The sequence below is a fragment of the Jaculus jaculus genome, chromosome 3 (genome assembly GCF_020740685.1).
Source record: "Jaculus jaculus isolate mJacJac1 chromosome 3, mJacJac1.mat.Y.cur, whole genome shotgun sequence".
Lineage (NCBI taxonomy): Eukaryota > Metazoa > Chordata > Mammalia > Rodentia > Dipodidae > Jaculus > Jaculus jaculus.
Genome location: NC_059104.1, coordinates 163,666,685 through 163,685,856, shown reverse-complemented (window position 1 = coordinate 163,685,856; position 19,172 = coordinate 163,666,685). Strand labels below are relative to the sequence as shown.

Genomic DNA, 19,172 nt, shown 5'->3' with positions numbered 1-19,172 from the left:
GAGTCCCAGGGAAACTCAGACACCCATCTGCTGGCTCATTCATTCATTCACTCATTCTTGTACTCATGTAGTCAGCATTCATTCTTGCCTTAGCTGGTCTAGGCATTCACTGCTCCATTCATCCTCTTGTTCATTTGCCCATTCAGCATTTACATTTTCACCTCTCCCCTCCCACATGGATATACTTCTTCATTGTCTCATACGTTAGTTTGCACTGCATTCATCGTCATTCATCTGTTCATATAGCCCACGCTGTACCAGGGGATAGACAGAGGTAAGAAGTTGTAGGGAAGGTTCAGTGTTCTCCAGGGAAAGAACTTTGGACTTGGATTCAGTCTCACTGAGCAGCAGCCTTGAATCTTGTTTTCCACCCTATATAGCTATGCACTAGGTTAATTAACTTCTCTGAGTCCCTGTCTCTTTATCTGTAAAATGGGGAGGGAGGATTATTTTACAGGCAGGTGGCTCAGGAGACCAAGGGAGGTCACTGATGTCAAGGGCCTGGCAGGTTAAAAACAGTGTTCTGTAAACGTTTATTCTCGCCCTCTCCCTCTTTAGATCTTTTCCAAACCTTTGTCAGCAAGTTTCCCTTTCCCTTCTCTGGAGGGGGAGGCCCAAGATGCTGAAGGCACTGCTCCTAGGGAACTGGTCTGGTGGCTAGGAGAGCCAACATTAATCTCCCTGAGGCTTCTAAGCCTTTGGGGGCCCCTAGAGAAAGAAACTGTCAAATAGTCTTTAGGGTGTAAAACCTGCCAAGTGAATTGGCCAAAGGAATCTATTGCCATAGGATTTGCACATCCCCCCCTTCAGTAGGTGAGAGGTGAGGGCATGGATTTTGTTAGAAATCAGCAAGCTCAGAGCTTGGCAGCCACACTGGAAGGGACGGCAAGTGGTTGTGGAAGGAAGGGTCTGGCTGGCTGGGGTACTATCCTCTTTGGGTGTGTGGTCTGAGGGGAGAAAGGAAGGAGCCCCACCCATTCCTTGAACAGTCTGTGTTCCCACACAGGCCATGTGTAGACACTGTGTGCACATGTCACTTGCTTCTTGTAGTGGCCTCATGAGCCAGATGTTATTACCAGTGAGGAACCCAAGAGGTTCAGCAGTTTGCTGAAGGTCGCACAATTACTACATGGTAGGAGCCGAGTTTAAATAAAGGCTGGTGTGACGCCAAAGCCTTTGCTTTGATGCACAGGCGTGTGCTTGCTCATGCAGGCTGTCCACCTTGTATGGATGTTTTGTAAGTTCCATTAATTGGGGGTATGAAGGGCCATTGTTCAAAGGTTTCTGCCTTTTCTAACTGAAGCTCCGAGAGTAGACCTAATTTTCAAAAGAATAATACTAGAGTTTTTATTTTAGTGTTAGATACAACACACCTATACAGCAGATATTATTTTCACTTTACTTTAAAATATTTTGTGTAGTCGGAACATAAAATTATGACATCATCAGGGTGATTGGGACTGTGGTTGCTCCATGAGACTGGCTTTATAGCCCAGGTTTGCAAGCAAGAAATTATGAGTGCGTCAGGTCCAGTACTGGTAATCCAGACATGTGACCACAGACCTGGAGGGGCTCAAATAATCAGAATGCACCAGCATTAGGAAAGCCAGTATTAGGGACTGACCTGTGCCCCTTATCCCCATTGACATGTTGAAATCCAGTCTTTGTACCTCACAATATGACTGCATTTTGGGATAGATTCTCAGGAGTTGGTTGAGTTAAAATAAGGGTCTTTGGAGAGGCTCTAGTCCAATCTGACTGGCGTCCTTATATGAACAGGAGTTGAAGACACAGAGGGACACCAGAGCTACTGGATAAAGTCGTAACTGTGCAGAGACAGCAAGAGCGCAGCCATTCTCCAGCCATGTCAAGAGGGTTCAGAGGAAACCAACTCTTGACCTTGGACTCCTAGCATTCAGAACTGTGAGAAAAATGTCTTGGTTTGGATACACATAATTTAGTAGTCCTATATGGCCTATTAAGCCAGAAAGCTGGGCTGGAAAGATGGCTAAGTGGTTGAAGGCACTTGTTTGCAAAGCTTGACAGCCTGGGTTTAATTCCCCAGTACACATACACACAAAGTGGCACATGTGTCTGGAGTTTGTGTTAGCAGTGCCAAGTGGTCCTGGCACCTTCCCAACTCTCAAAAATACTATACGTATTTGGGGGTTGAGGATATATACATATACATATACATATACATATACATACATACATACATACATACATACATACATACATACACACACACACACACACACACATATATATATATATATATATATATATATATATATATATATATATACAATTTGTTTGAGAGAGAGACAGAAAGTGAAAGAGGCAGAGAGAGAATAGGCGCACCAGGGCATCTAGCCACCACAAATGAACTCCAGATGCATGCATCACCTTGTGCATCTGGCTTACATGGGTACTGGAGAATCAAACCTGAGTCCTTAGGCTTTGCAGGAAAGTACCTTAACCACTAAGCCATCTCTCCAGCCTTCTATATGTATCCCCCGCCCCCATGTATGTATTGTTTTTTAACCCAGAAAGCACCTGTGGGATCCAGGGCAAGGATGGAAGAGGACTTGGGGACACTAGGGACAATCATCATACTGGGAAGGGCTTCAGTATTGTAACAACCATGGTTTAGCTCTAGATTCTTCTAGAACTGAAAAGGGGGGACGCTTAGGCACCTAGATCTCCTTGCTTCACCTTTCTGAGAGAGTGTTCTTCCTAGGGACATTCAACTGAGTCAGTCTTGAGCAAGTGTGCCCTAGATAAGGAGGAAGGTATTCAGAAAAGACATTCCAAAGTACTCAGAGAGGCAGTAGGAGAGAGACAGGTGTCATCGGTATGACCACTAGGGGCTCCTGGAGTTTCCTGTACTGAAAAGCACAAAGACTTCCCAGCCGCTGACTACACACTATCTAGTTTTAGTTCCTGAACACGCCACTGAAGTCGCAGGAGGAATTCTGTTGCTAAGGCACAAACTGATGAAGGCAGGGAGAATGGGGGCCCAGGAGGCAATAGCATGTGGGCAGCTGACAGCAGGTGACAAGAGGTCAGACAGCTGCCCTGGATCTGTGCTGGGACAGCTGGGGTCAATCTTCAGTGCCACGTGGAACCTGCTAACTGCTCAGGAATTGGCAACTCCTGATTCTTTTGGACTGAGGAAGGAGGAATGGTTAGGTACCTAGATCTGTTCTGTTGTTTCGTATTTCTGGGAGATCTGCCCTCCCCTGCCTGGTAGAAATTGTAGCTATTTTCTAAAGAAGGTGTGTTTCCTCTTCCTTCCTTCCTTCCTTCCTTCCTTCCTTCCTTCCTTCCTTCCTTCCTTCCTTTCTTTCTTTCTTTCTTTCTTTCTTTCTTTCTTTCTTTCTTTCTTTCTTTCTTTCTTCCTTTCTCTCTCTCTCTCTCTCTCTCTCTCTCTCTCTCTTTCTTTCTTTCTTTTTCTTATTACTTTTTTGAGCAGGGGTCTCACTATAGTCCAGGCTGACCTGGAACTCACTCTGTAGACAAGGCTGGCCTTAAACTCATGGCAATCTTCCTGTTTCAGCCTCCCCAGTGCTGGAATCATAGGCATGAGCCACCACCCTGGGCTTTGAACATTTGTTTGCCGTGGAGATCCTCCAGATGGAGGGATACCAGGCACAGTTGTGGCGGGGCACTTCATGAATGTTGGGACATGGCATATGTAAGCACACACAGGAAGCAGAGAGCTCCCAGCAACAGGCTCCACTAGGCTTCTCTCACAGGTGGAATTCTACCTGTTTAGTAGCTTCAAGCAGCACCACTTTATTACCTTCTCTAGTGGTCAGAGGTCTAAAGTCAGTTTCAAGGGTGTCAAATCAAGGGGTTGGTCCCTTCTGCAGGCCGCAAGGAGAATCTGTCTCTTTGCCTCTTCCGGCTTGCCCAGCCTGCATACGTTCTCTGCCTCAAGCCCCTCCTCACTCTGTCTCTGCAGTTACCTCTCCCCTTTTGACTGTTAGTTACTGCCTCCATGCCAGGATGCCTGTGACCACAGTGATCCAGGGAATGGTCCGAGGAACTTGTCCTGTCACAAGGTCCTTACCACTGGCATTTGCCAAGTCTCTTTTGACATGTAAGATAGCGCAGATTTGGAACATTGATCCTTTAGGGGTCATCTTTGCCTCCATCACATAGGGCCTTAGAAGGATGCTTTCTAGGAACCTAGTCAACCTAATTCCTGGAAGAGAGAACAAAAGGCCCTGAAAATGAAGGTTCCCAGAACTTGGCTCCACCAACTCCCCCATGGCAGCTCTGGCATTGATATGCCTCACTTGCATTATCAAGCACCTTGTCATCTCCAGTATTTAGATAGACACAGACACGCAACTAGGGCCCCTTGCATGGAAGAGAGACACCAAAATAGAGAAAAAGAGACTTGGAGGAAGTATGAAGATTGAAAAGAAATACAGAGGAAAATAATACTACCCATTAGAATGGTTGAAAGGTAAAATGGAGAGCACTTTTTCTTTTTTTTCCAGGAAATCCACTTGGTGGTTTGAATGTGAAATGTCCCCGCTGGCTCGTGTGCTTGAGCACCTGATCCCCAGCTAAGGATGTGGAGCCGAGCTGGAGGAGGTGGGTCACTAGGAGTGGTTTTGAGGTTTTATCATCTGTCTTCCCCTCTTTGGGCTCTCTGCTTCCTGTCTGTGGGCAAGGCAGGGTACTGCTCCAGCTGCCAAGCCTTTTCCTGACGTAATGGAAGGCACCCCTTGGAACTGTAAGTCAAAATAAACCTTTGCTTCACTTCTGGTCAGGTATTTGTTCACAGCAGCCTGTCAAGTAACTCATTCTGCAGCCAAGCGATCAGTCAATGCAAAATCAAGGAAGTGGAAAGTATGAGGAGAGTAAATCTGAAGCTGGGCTTAGGAGGATTGCACATCGAAACAGTGAGGGTTCCAGAATGGAAAATATGTGGAAAGTAAGGGAATCATCAGGAAAATATTCAAGTGTTTTCCAGAATTAAAGAGTGTGGACTTTGAGACAGGGATCCACTGATGAGGTACATTAAAATATTATCCATTTAGCACGTGTCATTGTGAAAGTCCGAGCTCTAGGGATGAGGGGAAGTTCCTAAAAGAGGAATAAGTGGATAGAGAGATGGCTCAGTGGTTAAAAGGCACTTGCTTGCAAAGCCTGACAGTGGGGGTATAGCTTGGGGATAGAGCATTTGACTGCAAAGCCTGAAGGCTGGGGTTCAATTGCCCAGTTTTCATGTAAAGCCAGATGCACAAAGGAGCTCATGTGTCTGGATTTTGTTTGCGGTGGCAGGAAGCTTTTAGTATGCCCATATTCTCCTTCTCTCTTTCTTTGTCTTCCTTTTTCTCTGTGCTTCTCTCAAATGAATAAATAATAAAGTAATAAATACTAAAAACTAGAAGAATAAGCTACTAATAGGAGAAGAGGAGCCAGAATTTCTTTTACTGCTGTAGCCCTTTAAATTTTCAAAGGCATTACTTGTTTTTGAGGTAGGGTCTCACACTAGCTCAGGCTGACCTGGAATTCACTATGTAGTCTCAGGTTGGCCTCGAACTCACGGTGATCCTCCTACTTCTGCCTCGTGGAGTGCTGGGATTAAAGGTGTGCACCACCACACGCAGTTTAAAGGAATTACTTTTTAATGCAGAATCCCATGCTGGAGGTTTGGATGAAACTGTTTCAATAGGCAAGTTTTAGAGAATTAATTTCCTTTTTGCAGGGCTTGTTTCAAGAAGTCATCAGAGGATATATTCCCCTCGAACAAGGAGAACAATGAAATTGCATGACTGTGGAACTCAGGGATACGATTAGGAGCCAGAAGAGACAGATGCAGGAAGGCAGTCCTGCCTGGGCAAGATGGGGATCGGCCTAGAAGGTGAAGGCGGAAGGTTTCAGCAGAGTGCCTGCATCCTTTTCTTAGTCCCGTCTGGCTGGGGGACAGAAGGAGCCTTCCCTCCATCAGTACATGAGCCCAGGGTTGTGTTTGCCCCCAAAGACCAAAGCAGGCACTTGGCAGAGTGAGCCTGCCCCTGTGCGGGTGGACTGTCCTTGGAGCCTTTGTCTGGTTTCCATGCTCCTTCCTAGCCTTCATAGGGACCTGACTTGCTTTTTCTTATAGCATGCTAAATCTCTGATGTTTTTACATTCTCTGGGACCTAGCCTCCCTGACACACCACCCACTGTAGCCAGTCTTTTCACCAGGGCCTGGCAAGAGGCTGCCTCCTGGGCACCCAGTCAGGCTCACTGGGGACAATTGGCCTATAGTTTCTACCTGATCATTTACATTCTCACGGGAAGGGGACATCCGAGCTGGTCTCCCGAGGTTACTCTGAGCATCCCAGCTCTGTTTCTGAGGGTTACCTCTGACAGACAGCAATTCCTGAGTCCCTCTTTTGCACTGTCAGGGCATCCTCTCTCTCCTGACCCCAGGTGCTGTCAGGCAGGTGAGAGCAGGATACCACATCCCCGGATGTCTCAGGCCAGAGCTTCCTGGCACAGAACCACACTCTTTTTAGGTTTTCTTTCAGCTTCCAAACCAGAATCTAAGACTGCTGATGAGGCTACCTGGGAAATAAAGAGAGACAGCCTATAGTTGCCAGGCCTTTTGCTGTCCCCCAGAAAGCACATCTGAACACCAGAGGTGAGGAGTAGCATTTATTATGGGAGCAGTCATTAATTTACTCTACTTTCAGAAGGTAAATCCTATTGGCAGTTAATGGTCACCAGGGGAGGCAAAGTGGTTTTTTGCAGTGGAGTAGCCACTGGCAAGTTGCCCATGATCCAGTAAATAATCACCCAATCATGCTCATGCAAGCAACCTTGGCTAAACTCAGTGGGTCTCCCTCTCTCTCTCATGTACACATACACACCCATTAAAGGCAAAAATGTAGGAATGGGGACTAGTCAAGGAGCAGAGGGGTTTCAGTGGGAATGGATGGGGAACAAGAGAGGGTAATGAGGGTGCACGTGATCAAAATACATTGTACGCATGTATAAAATTGTCAAAGAATGAACACAAATATTTAAAAAATGAAATAGTAAACTATTAGCAAGCACTAATCAGGTGATGCCATGAGCTGTTACTCAGGAACGCTATTTCCATACACTTCACCACCCACTATGACGTATCACTTTCAGTGGAGGTAGACCGGTCTGTGGGGTGCAGGGCAAGCCTGGTTCCTCCTCTATTCCTCGCTTCTAGGATGTTCCCAGAAAGACACTCACCATTTGGAGAAAGGAGAGGGATGCAGACTGAGAATCAAAACTGCTATAGAAAAATCACTTTCCAACATTCATTACACACCGGCTGTACACCAGAAGCAGGACAGAAGACTTTAAAACATCCCGTTGGATTAAATCATGGAGAGGGGAAACCAAAGTTGCCGAGAATTGCTACCACGAATGCACCATGGAACAAGTCCTTCAGCCAGCCCACCCCACCTCTGAACTGCCAGGGGGCGGGGCTAACACTTCCTAGCCCAGCCAACGCTATAAAGGAGATTATAGCTACCTCTAGATGGACTGTGAAGTGTCTCCCAAGTATTGCTGCTGAGATAACTCTTCTGGGAATGTTCTTTGCAGGTTTTTCCATTTCATTCTCTCAGCATTCCAGATAGATAAGCTGAACTTCCAACTTGCCTGGCAGTTTTGTTTTGTTTTTTTTTCTTTTTGGCAATACCACCAGGAAATGTGTCCACTGTAAATTTTCTCATTGAAAAAGTGTTTTGTATTTGGATATTAAAACACAGCTCTGGTTGGTCTGGTCTCTCTCAAATCATGAGCTCCTTACCAAGGGATGTTCCTTGCTTAGTTCAGTGTCCCAGAGACTCATCCTGGAGAGGAAGGGACCATTGACTGATGGACACTGACTGTCAGACTGAAGGGATAAGAGGGAGAAGGTGTAGGAAAATGACTTGTGGGCAGAACATTTTGATTATGAAGATTTAGAACCCCCACATTCAACATGTGACAGGTCCAGGAAGTTCCCAGTATAAATATTGGAGTTGTAAACTGGAAAGATAATAAATTAACATGAATATGTAATTTAAAAAATAGGAGCATTTGCTTTATGGTCCACAATAAGCAAATGAGAAGCTTATATCTATCCTGACATTTTAGTTCTAAGCAGAAATTTGTTTATTTATTTATTTAAGAGCGTGTGTGAGAGAAAAAGAGGCAGATAGAGAGAATGGGTTCACCAGGGCCTCTAGCCACTGAAAATGAATTCCAGATGCATGTGCCAATGTACATATCTGACTTTATGTGGCTACTGGGGAACTGATCTTGGGTCCTCAGGCTTTTAGAGCAAGGAACTTAACAACTGAGCTATCTCTCCAGTCCCCCGAGCAGAACTTTTGATTGACTTGCATTTCGTCATGCTGACTCTTAACATGTTAAAGGATACTTTTGAAAAGACATGAAATCCTGACTTTTAGCCTTATAAGTTAAAGAATAAACTTACGTACAATTTTCCACCTTACTAAAGTCAAATAACAGCTTTCTTATGGAATCAAACAGAAAGATATCAGCCATCACGTAACTAAGTACTTAGACATGGAGTGACCAATAGCAGGTCCAGAGAGACCCAACGCCACCCTACAGATAAAGAGAGGCTCTCTGATTAACATTAGTGACCTGTACAGTAAACAATAGCAATGTGTTTCTAAGGCCTGGAGGCTATGTGTGACTGCCTAGTGCACTGTTGGCAGAAGATGTCTGTAGAGAAGTAAACACACCTGTCTATATGCTTATTTCACATGTAAAGCCTTTAATAGACTGTGTGGACTTTGAATCTGTTAAGTAGAAGTGCATATAATTCAACTTCATGTGCAATGAGCAGCAAAAGCTACCAGGGAACCAACCAACAGCGTGCCAGGCACTGTGCTTGTGGTTGAAGACACCACACGAGGGCACAGGGTGAACTCAAGCTGTGCGTGCGGAACAATGCAAGCGGACCCGCAGACCAAAGGAAAACAGCTCGGCTTGATATAAAAAGGGGAAAAACATAACATAACATACAAATGAAGCCCTGAGGAGGAAGGGACGAGTAGACTTTCCTAGATCTGAATTCTTTTGATTTTTAAAACTCATCTGAGCCTGGCATTTGATGGAAACCATGTCTAGCTCCCATTGTAGCCAGGGAGATCATTTTCAAGTGTGAACTGGGGCCACCATCAGCCACTCTCCCGAAAGTGCTTTGGTGTTAAGGGTCATGCTCTGAGGAGATACTCAGTTGCAAGAAGGCAGAGCCTTCCCCTTATGTTCACCTCCGGGTACTCGTGCCCACCACTGGGTCCTGGGGTTTATCTGTTGAGTGAGTGAGTGTGTGAGAGGCACGGCAGCAGCGTGGACTTTCGAGCAGAGCTCTGCCCTCTCCTCTCCTGTCTGTGTGTCTGCGGGCTGTGGATTGTGGAAGTGTCGCATGTGGATCAGGGTGGGGATAGGAACCTGTGCTTTGTAAACTGTGATCCAGGTTCTAGTCTTCACGTTACATTTTGCTAAGCATGTGACCTTGAACAAGTGACTGTACCTCTCCCGATTTCAGTTTCCTACTCCACAAAATGAAAAGAATAATGATGAGGCTAATGATGATTTCTAATTGAGAGGATGTTGATGGGGGCTTGAAAGTTGGGGACAATGATGAGCAGATCCCACCTAATTGTTCCAAGTTCAGCAGACGTGGATATAATTTTTATAATTCTAATCCAAGTCAGAAACAAATCACCATTGCTCAAAGCTTTGGAGGAGAGGTCAACTTTCCCACTGCTCTTTCAGTGTATTTGGAGTTGGTCCCAAGTCACTCAGAATTATTTCCACATTGCATTTGGAAAGATCAGTGTTGCATACCCCTCTTAGAAACCAAGACCCAGTGTTTAATTTATTGACAACTTGGGGGTGAGGGGCAGAAAGAAATACTATTCTTATTGGTGACGTAAAGGGACTACCCCTTTCATTTAACCCTGGGCTGCCTTAAAAAACTAATCCTTACAAATATGTTTAGTATGTTTTTTAAAATAGCTTTTTAAAAGTTATTTGCAAACTGAATGAGAGCGAGAGAGAGAGCGAGAGAGAGAGAGAGAGAGACAGAGAGACAGAGAGGTAGAGAGAGAATGGGTGCCAGGCCTTTTTGCCACTGAAAATTAACTCCAGGTACATGCAACATTTTTTGTATCTGGCTTTACATGGGTATGGGAGAATCAAGCCCAGGTTTTCAAGCTTTGCAAGCAAGTGCCTTTAACCACTGAACAATCTCTTCAGCCCCATTTAGTATGCTTTAACCACACACTTCTACAGCAGAAAACAAAACAAATACTGATAATGAAAGATGTGGAAAGGTGAAGACACTTCCATCATTGACATTTGGTATATGTATACTTGACACTTGATTTCTGTATCTCAGAAATTGGAATTGGGAAAATAGAGAGCTTGGGCCATGGGTGCTAGAAGTAGGCAGCTTACCTGGGAGGCAAATGAGCCCTTGGAGGACAGTTACACCCCAACAACAGGGACTATTCTAATAATCATTCAGAATGCACTAAGCACAAGCACTTATCAGGTGCTTACTATGTGCCAGATACTCTGCATGCGTTATCTAACATCACCCTTCCTGCTACAGAGTGGCAGAACATTGACATAATTTGTGCCTCTCTCACACAAATCTTAATATTAGGAGACTAAGGCAAGGGAAGTTCAGTAGCTTGTCTAACAGCTAGTAAGAGAAGAGAGGCTCAACTCAAGTTTGTCTGACTTCATAGCTCAATCCCTTTATCAGTAAATTCAGTGACCTTTCAGTCACAAAAGAATGATGTCATTATGTTTTGGGGTGTTAGGCAAAGCTCTGAGTGCTGTCTCTGGTACCACAAAATGAAACGAAGGGCTGGAGAGACAGCTCAGCACGTAAGAGTGCTGGCTACAAGCATGGTGGCCTTATAAAGCCGGAGAAGGCCTGAGTTCTATTCCCCAGCCCACACATAAACAGCCACACATGGCTATAGCCTCAGTTCTGAGGGGGAAAAGAGGTGGGAGATTCTATGAAGCTTAGAAAAACTGCAGCTCTACATTCGTAGACTCCATCTCAAGGAACTACGCAGACGAGTTATAGAGTAAGGACTCAGGATGTACTCCTCCGGCCTCTGTGAACCTATGGGTGCATCTGCATGCACAAGTGAATGTGCCACACACATACAGCACCTTCACCAGCGTACATACTACACATGCAAAAAAATAAACAAAAAGAAAAGAAGATGAAGAATGTCCCTTGTTCAGGATTTGTAGTCTGAAATCAGGAAATGTATGGAAAGTTGCACGGAATTGTTATTATCCCAGAAATTCCCCTCAAGCTACAGATGCAGTACTACTTTCGAGAATGAATACAGATCAAAGCATTCCGTACCCTTCTCCCAGTCTGCTCTGGAACATAGCCTGACTGCGAAGCAGACAGCACTACTAGCTTTTTGAACGTCTTTAGATTGTATATGTTTCTTTTCTACTTTCTCTACTCCCCCCCCCCCTTTGTTTTGTTTACTGAATGATTTTAACTGAAGTTTCTGCTGTAACCAATTACCACACGGTTAAAGATGTCAAGCAAAATGCCTTTACCACTCATAGTTTTGGCGAGTTCTACACCTAGCAGGCCTCACTGGGCTAGAATGAGTTGCTGGCAAGGGCTGTGTTACTTTGGAAGCTATGGGGGGAGTAAATCCTCTTCCCTGTGCTCCCTAGCTTGCAGAGGTAGCTGGTGGTCCTTGGCTATGGCTGCCTTTTTCCTTAAGGGCAGTGAAGTGTATCGCTCAGACCTCTGCTCCACCTCCCACTGCCTCTCACTGACCCTTTTGCCTTCCTCTTTTACCTTAATGACCTTTGAGGTCATGCCAAGCCAACCTTATAGATAATGTAGCATGGGTCTTCCTGTTTTTTAATTTTTATTTGAGAGAGAGAGAGAATTGGCACTCTAGGGCCTCAGCTACTGCAACCACACTCCAGACTCTTGTGCCACCTAGTGGCCATGTGCAACCTTGTGCTTGCCTTACTTTTGTGCATCTGTCTTATATGGGATCCGGAGAGTCAAACATGGATCCTTAGGCTTTGCAGGCAAGTGTCTTAACAGCTAAGCCATCTCCCTAGCCCAAGTCTTCTTGTTTTAAGACTCTTCACTGCATCTCATCTGTAAAGTGTCTTTTGCCATAAAAGGTATCTCTGTAAGTCTGATAATACATGAATATCTGATATTAGGGCCTGGATGTCTTTGAAGGCACTTTCCTGGTTATAATCTTGCTTATGTTAAATGCATGTGCAATGGGACATCATGGTACTAAAATTATGTGTCATGTAAAAGCTGTCAGGCACCCACTCAGGGTTAGGGCATTCATATAGTGTCAATGGATTCTTCCTAGCACAGTATCTATACTAAGTGTTTACTGAATAAATGACTAAATAAATAAACAAGTACATATTTTCTCTCTTCTTTGATATGGGCTTTCTTTGTTTTAATGAGGTTCACAATTGCAGGGACTCACAAAGTGCCCGTTGATACACTATCCAATGTTGACTGTTGTTAACATGATGTTTTAATGCCCACATTCTTTTTTTAGAAAATGAAAGTCTCTTGTGCGATTTACATCCTGCTGACTGGGGAGCCACTTAGACTCTTCTCTGCTCAGTTTTGGGTTGTGGTGTGACAGAAGTTCACTAAGGACTCCTCTTGTCTGTTTCTTTTAGAGTTCCAAAATGAGGTTGGAAACAAATAGAGCTGTGAGGTGATGGTGAGAGGTGATGCTCACAGACTCCAGTCTTAATGAAGGAGCCATCAGGGATCCTTGAACTCCAGGGCTACTTCCTGGGCCAGGTAATACCCTTCTTCCACTGTGTCTGGGGACAGGGGTCTCCTGTGAACACAGGTGGGCTCCGTGGGTCACTGTGGAGGGCGGAGTCCTGATTTCCAATTTACACCTGAGAAATCTAAAAAGGAGACACTGTATCTCACTTCTGCTTGGGCAAAAGAGCAAAGGAAAGGGCTGGCCATGGATGGCCTGTCTTCCCAGAATTCCTCAGCACCAAGTGGGACTACCTGAGAAGGGCTGATGCGCTCAGGCTGGCTCCACTCATTGGAGGAATGAACAACAGAGAAAGCTGGGAAGGCTACCCAAGGCCTGAAAACCAGGGGAGTTGCTTGATCTTAGAAAATTGCAGGGGATACCCTCAGGCCCCAGTCTTCTGTTCCCAGCACCACAGTCTTAGAAACAGCCAAGAAAGTAGGCTGGTCAGGGCAAGGTGGCTACAGGGGTGTCATCAGGCAAGACTCGTCCTTTTTACTGTAGGGCCACCCCACTTTGGAAGAAGCTTCTCTTTTAAAGTAACTGGGACGTCATAACCTCATGTTCAGCTCATTATGTGGGCTCCGTGCTGCCCCATGGAACTCTTCTTAGATTTTTGTGCGATGAGACAAGGTAGACCTAGCCACATAGAGGAGATTAAAGAAACCGGCTGAACGTTGTGCATTTGGAACCTAAGTTCCAAAGTTTTCAAGGTCTTTATTCTACCTCCCCTCTGTGCTCTTGGGTGATCCCCAGAAGTGAGGTGGGTTTTCCTGTCTCTCTTCCTCACACTATCTAGTGTAGGAAACTGTCCTCTTCAGGGTTTGATCTTTGATCTGTTTATCTGTTTTTTGTTTTTTTTTAAATGTGTGTGATATGTGTGCATGTGTGTATGTATGTTCCCTTGTGTAGGTGCATGTGTGTTTGTGTGTATATGTATGTGTAGAGGCCAAAGGTCAAAATTTGGCATCTTCCTTAATCACTCACCACTTCATTATTACTATTTTAGATGGGAGTCTATTACTGAACCTAGAGCTCACCAATTCATCTGGATTAGCTTGCACCCATTTGTAGGGATCCTCCCACTTCTTTATCCCAGTGCTGGGATTATAAACTTCAACAAGGGCAGATCCAAACTCAGGTCCTCATGCTTGGGCTGCAAGCTCTTTACCCACTGAGCCAATCCCTGGCCTCTAGCCTTTGATCTCACTGCCTTTGCTTTCATTTGGTCTAAAGGGCCATTTATGTGTGAGCATCAAGGCAGGGGGGCAGGAGGGGCCTGGTTCTGTAGGCCAAGATGCTTGCTATCCTGAAGATCCTGTCGGCTCTGGGAATGCCTTAAAACAGCCGTCATCATGTGCTTTCAAACACCGGCGTGTGGGAAGTGGCCTGAAAGCTGTCCTGTCTTTTCAAACTCGCAGAAGATGAAAGCACTTAAATACTAGAAGGAAAACAAAGGCGAGCACACCACTTTCGATGGGGACTCAGAAGTGCAGGGATGTCATGCCTTTGGTCAGAGAAGTCAGCAATCACAGGGAGTGAGAGATAAGAGGAGACTGAAGGTATCCAGTCACATCCTAGACAGGAACAAGCCCCAGCCAGTTCATGCTTAGGTCAAGGTCATAGGGGGAGACAAAGGCAGGGCCCATAGCGAAATCCAGGTCTGTCTGTGAACTCTCTCCCTCTTCCTATCACAGGATTGGCAGAAGGAAACCAAACCTTTCATGAGAGAGTGAGTGAACAGAAGTCAGCAGGCACAAATGCTTTTTCCAAGGTTGCCCAGTAAGGAACTGATAGGGTCTACAAACTAGGTCTGCCAGTTCTTGGGAAGGTGCTCTCTACATCGCGTGTGCCAAAGGTGGAGTCACAGTGGATCCTCTGAGGAGTGGGACGTGGTCTGTTTCCACGGAGTGGGCAGATGTTCATGTTAACTCTGCATGGCTCTTTCTCTCCACCCCCTCTCTGCCAGCCCGCCTGCTCCAATTGTCTAAGGTAACAGACATCTGCTGAATGGGCACTCTGACCAGAATCTCATGCTGTACCCTTCACACAGACAGCTTTCCCTTCCCCCTTTCTTTCCCTTCTATCCTCTACACTTGCATTGGGTTTCGTATTAAGCAATCAACAGTGCAACCATGCAATACAAGAGGAAGAATAGGGTGGAGAAAAGAGTGGGGCCTTGTCATTCAGCGTGAAACTCAATCATAATGCAGTATGAAAGCACACAGCACAGCAGCCAGCACATAGATAGCCCTGACCATGTGGCAGGCACACATGGCTACGGACTGCACTGTGCCCTTCCAAACCCACCTGCTGAAGCCCTAGTTCCTATTGTGACGGTGTTTGGAAAGGTGGGCTTTCAGAAGTCATTAGGATTAAACAAGGTCATGAGGGCGGGGCCCTTAGGATGAGGTTAGTGGCTTTATCAAAGACTTTCTGTCATGTAAAGGCAAAATTTAAAAGAGCATTTGCATGCTAAGAAGAGTCTACACCAGAACAGGCTAGGCAAATGCTTTGATTTTTGGATTTCCAGCTTCCAGAACTGTGTGTGTGTGTGTGTGTGTGTGTGTGTGTGTGTGTGTGTGTGTGTGAAAGAGAGAGAGAGAGAGAGAGAGAGAGAGAGAGAGAGAGAGAGAGAGAGAGAGAGAGAGGCCTATCAGTTAAGCTATCCACCCTGTGGTATTGTTATAAAGATGGCTAATTCACATGTAGAAACTAACTTAATCTACCAAGAGTAGAAGGAAGGCATTGTTCTTATTTCCTTTCTACAGATGAAGGGAGAAATGCTGGGTTAGGTGCCCAGACAGCCACGAGGGATACAAAAACTAATGATGTTTTTATGATGCAGTTTGGTACCAAAGAACAGGACTTGCTCCATGCAAGAGCATACATTTGTATTGTTTTAACAATTAGCTTCATTCGTGAACAACTATGCTTTAGTGCCCCAGTGGGAAAGTACGTCTAGAAGTTTCCTCAATCATCAGGAAATTTCATCTTGGCGGGGTAGTAAGTAAGCTCCTGGCTTTCAGTTCTGACTCTATCCCTGTCTGAGTCTAAGTTCTCTCATTTGTGAAATGGGGACAAGAATGGGGACTATTTTCTAGAACCACTGTGAGGATTTGCTAAAATAACACAGGAAAAATGGAAGCTATGCTAATTAACATCTCAGTCTTCATGTTGGAAGGGAACTATGGATCATCTGCTTATCCACCCATGGCAGCAGCTTCTCTCTAAGCTTTCTGGTTTGGTCTGGGCCTTATTTCAGGTAGTAGTGGGGGGCACCACACTGGGGCCACAAGCCGACTGGGGTGACAGAGGTTGACTAGTGTTCCAGCAGCAGCCAGGCTTTTGTCTGTGCAGGGAATCCCCAGTGAATGTGGGAGAAGTGATAAAGGTAGCTGTGACAATAATGATGCCAGTTAACATTTGCTGAGCAACTATTACATGTGCCATGCTAAATGCCCTGACTCAATCCTCACAACAACCCATAGGGTAGGAAGTAATTCATGTTTGTGATCAAGAAGAAGGAACCAATGATCGGAGAGGTTAAGGAATCCACTCAAAACCCAAAAGTAGAGGAGGGTTTAAAACCCACCTCTACTGGTTTCATAGCCTATAAACCCAGTTGCTGAGGTTTCAAATGACCCCAACACAGGGGCCAGAGTGTGGGTGAGATGATTGTCCAGCCACACAGGTATAACTGTGGATAACTGGTAACTTCTAGCTTCAGTCGACATGGTAGTGACATGTCAGCTTCAGCCTAGGTGCTCATGGCGTGGGGAAGGGATACAGACCATCTTCAAATCTTTTCACTGCGTTTATGTCACATGTTTGGGTCTGTGTGCAAGTGCACAGGCAAATGTGTGTGCATGCATGTAGACACCAGAGGCCAACTTCAAGTGCTCTGCATCTTTTTAAAGACAGTCCCACTGGCTTGAAGCTTGCCAAGTAGGCTTGCCTATGACCTAACTGCTAAGTGTGTGACTACCCTTCGAATGAACATTTGAACTGTATTCGCCATAGTCTGTCCCTTCTCTTTCACTCGAGGGGTGATAGTGCATTCTATCCAGAGAGTGTTCCCTCTAGTCTTGTGGTTTGTGCAAACTTTCACTGTTAGTGGTGGCTGGTGGGGAGCCCAGAGCCAGGAGCCCACAGTGCCGCTGAGTGCGGGGAAGAGCTCTGCAGATACATACAGAGGAGGGTGGGGAGTTGGGGAACCTGGGCCTAGGTAAGCTTCTGCAGCCCTGGGCATCAGCCTTCTCCCCACAAAGCCTCACATTAGGCAGGCCTCAAGTGTCCTCTCACCCTTGCTCCCAAATCCCTATCCCATCTCCATTTCACAACCTCCCAGAGGTGGACCAGTTGTTGGCCTTGACCCAGCTTCTAGCATTTTCCCAATCCTGCCCGCTGAGCGGTTTAACCTCCTGTCCCCTTGTGGGTGAAGGCAAATGCTTGTCAATGCATTCTTTGCAGACTGACTGAAATCCTCCTGCATGCTACGCCACAGAAGGAACAGAGGCCTCTACATTTGCACAGTCAGGACCATGTGGGGAAGAACTCAAACACAAGGACACAAGTCATCCTTCCAGAAGCTTCATTTCCCTTACACGGACATGGAGGGACAGAGAGGTCATGGACCCTGCCTGGCTCACTTAGCAAAATAGAAATCCTTAGAAGCTGGCAATGGCTGCGTTGTTTCTTTTGGCATGCCACGTGTATTAGAGCAGTGAGCCTTCAGTCCCCCAAACTGAGGACAAGAGTGCAAGGGCTGTGTCCCAGTCATCTGCCAGTGCAACCAGGAGCAAAGGTTCCAAACTGGGTACAGGCCCACAGCTGCAGAAACAGCCCATCTCCCGCAGACGCTGTTCATTCACGGGAGTCGTAGGCAGTGAAGCCAGGGATGACTGTGAACTGAGAATAGACAGTCCCAATCCTCACCAGCTCTCAACCCTCCATGCCAGCTCTCAGATTCACAGCATGGCCAGCACCCCTGGGCTAGCCAGTTATTACACCACCAGATGGTTTTACTCCCTCTTTTCTTTCCCTCCTCCCTCTCTCTCTTGCTATCTTTCTCTCTGTCTTTTATCAAGGCAGCATCACATACAGCTCAGGCTGGCCTCAAACTAGCTATGTAGTCAAGGATGACCTTGAGCTCTTGGTCTTCCTCTTTCACCTCTCCAGTGTTGGGCTTGTAGGAGTGTATCCCCATACCTGGCTACAGTTTCTTATATTATTTAGTATTTTCTTCCAAGATAGGGTATGTTTTATGTACTTTGAAGCTATCAATATGGGAACTTCTTTCGTTGTGTTTTATTCTCACCTCAGCATTCTTTAGTACCTATAGAGAAATTCTTTTTTTGAAATTAAAAAATAAATGTATAGAAATCTCTGTGGCATTTACAATTCCATGACACATTCAATGTTTTTCAAATAAAAATAGATGTGCGCTACATTAGAGCATCTCTGGAAAAGGGTGAGTAAAGTTGAGTATTGGTAAGTGATTGCTTGTCTATTGGTCTTCTGAAGTTTTTAAATGTATGTGTTCATTCATTTCATGGAATGATTGAGTTATTTTAAAAATAGTTCTATTTATTTGAGAGAGAGATAGAAAGAAAGAAAGAAAGAAAGAAAGAAAGAAAGAAAGAAAGAAAGAAAGTATAATCATTCCACTGCAAATGAACTCCAGGTGCATGCGTCACCCAATGCATCTGGCTTTATGTGGACACTGGGGAATCAAACCTGGGGTGTCAGGCTTTACAAGCAAGTACTTAAAATAAAAAAAAAATTATTAGAGAGAGAGAGAGAGAGAGAGAGAGAGAGGAGAGAATGGGTATGCCAGGGCCTCTGGCCACTGAAAACAAACTCCAGACACATGCGCCAACATGTGCATCTAGTTTACATGGGTCCTGAGGAATCAAAGCTGGGTCCTTTGGCTTTGCAGGCAAGTGCCTCAACCACTATGCAATCTCTCCAGTCCACAAGCAAGCACTTTTAACTACTGAACCATCTTTTACTAGCCCAGTTATGGTGTTCTTAAGTAGTGTTTGGTTGGCATAAAGCTTGTGATGCTGAAAGTGCCACAAAATTAGTATTGTATTCCATGATAGTGTTGTCTCATAGATGTGCAAACTGAGAGCTATGAAAACTGAATGACTTACCAGCAAGTTGTCTTGAATAAAAGGCTCTGTAGAACTGCACAATGGAGCTAAGTGAGAATTGAGGACCACAGTCCAGTACAAAGACTCTGCTTTCAAGGTAGGCTGTCTCTGGTAATTTCTGACCTTGGTGAACAAGGGTCCGGCCATATTGGAGCTCAAATTGGATTGGTGGTTAAGGATAGGATGAGGT

General features: G+C 45.4%; 1 protein-coding gene across 1 annotated transcript in view; it reads right to left on the bottom strand.

Annotated features, from left to right (window-relative positions):
• The window catches only part of Tenm4 (teneurin transmembrane protein 4), a 1,065,388-nt gene that overhangs the window by 795,169 nt on the left and 251,047 nt on the right, over window positions 1–19,172 (bottom strand).